Here is a 1,331-nt window from a genome sequence, read left to right as displayed (position 1 = left end):
ACTTATCTTTTATTTATTTTTATTTTTATTTTCTGAGATGGAGTCTCGCTCTGTCACCCAGGCTGGAGTGCAGTGGCGCGATCTCCGCTCACTGCAAGCTCCGCCTCCCGGGATCACGCCATTCTCCCGCCTCAGCCTCCCGAGCAGTTGGGACTACAGGCGCCCACCACCTCGCCCGGCTAGTTTTTTGTATTTTGTTTAGTAGAGACGGGGTTTCACCGTGTTAGCCAGGATGGTCTCGATCTCCTGACCTGGTGATCCGCCCGCCTTGGCCTCCTGAAGTGCTGGGATTATTACAGGTGTGAGCCTGGCCCCGACTTACCCATTTTTTAATGAAATAACGGGAGCAGCCCAGGAATGGTTTTGAGATTGAGCAGGTGGCTGCTGCCAGAGTCCCCTCTTCTCTTCGAAGGCAATTGTGGCGTCCAGGCTGGGCTGTGTGTGGCCTGGAGTTTGCTTCCCCAGGCTTTGAGAAATGCAGGTACGCACAGCAGGAATGTTTGTTTAGCACAAATCTGGTGTCTAGAGGAAGTGGTCTCCCTCCTGGCTTGCTCCTGAAGTAAACACAGAGGTCGCAGTTAAACAGGAAAGGCTGCAGGCTCAGTGCTGCTCACCCTGACCCCCGCTCCCTTTTAGAAGGTATTGAGTCTCCAGCCAGTTGCAGGAAACCTGCTACTTTTCCGTTGACAAAGCAGCTGCCTAGCTCTCTATGGTGAGGACTGGAGTTTGACCAGATTTCTGATGAAAAGACAAAGCCCCTGGAAGCAGTGGGCCTCCAGTTGTGACGAAGCCCTTGGGTCTGCAGTGGGAGCTGTGCCCTCCGCTCGCTACCCTCTCAGCATGCAGCCTCTAAATGCAGCCACTCAAGCTGGCAGCCCACCTCAGCCTTGGCTTTGGTAGGGTGGCTGGGTTGGGTGCAGCTTCAGCTACAAAATGAAATGAGAGCTCAGTGCTCCCTTGGTATAGCTGGAGAAAAACCTCTTCCAATGAAGAAAAAGCCTCCCTTTCTTGACAAATGTCACAAGCCTGTGCTGACAACTCCTTAGAATGGCGTCTCTTGTTGTCCACAGCTCTCTCCAGGGCCTATCACAGTGTCCAACTCTGAGGACAGGAGGTGCTCAATAACGTGACCAAGCGAATAAATGCACAAAGGGGTGGCTCTGAATGTCCCACAAGAGACCAAGCAAATCATCGGGAATTTGGCCTTAGCCCTAACCTGCCCAATGCCTCCTGGGGGAGGGCGCCCCCATCACTGCATCCTCAGGAGGGTAAGCTTCAAAGCCAGCTCCCTGAAGAGGCTGTAACGGAAGGAGAAAAGCATCACAACACCG

Source organism: Piliocolobus tephrosceles, chromosome 16 (assembly GCF_002776525.5).
Source record: "Piliocolobus tephrosceles isolate RC106 chromosome 16, ASM277652v3, whole genome shotgun sequence".
NCBI lineage: Eukaryota > Metazoa > Chordata > Mammalia > Primates > Cercopithecidae > Piliocolobus > Piliocolobus tephrosceles.
The sequence above is the reverse complement of the archived record's forward strand: the minus strand, read 5'-3'. Positions refer to the sequence as shown.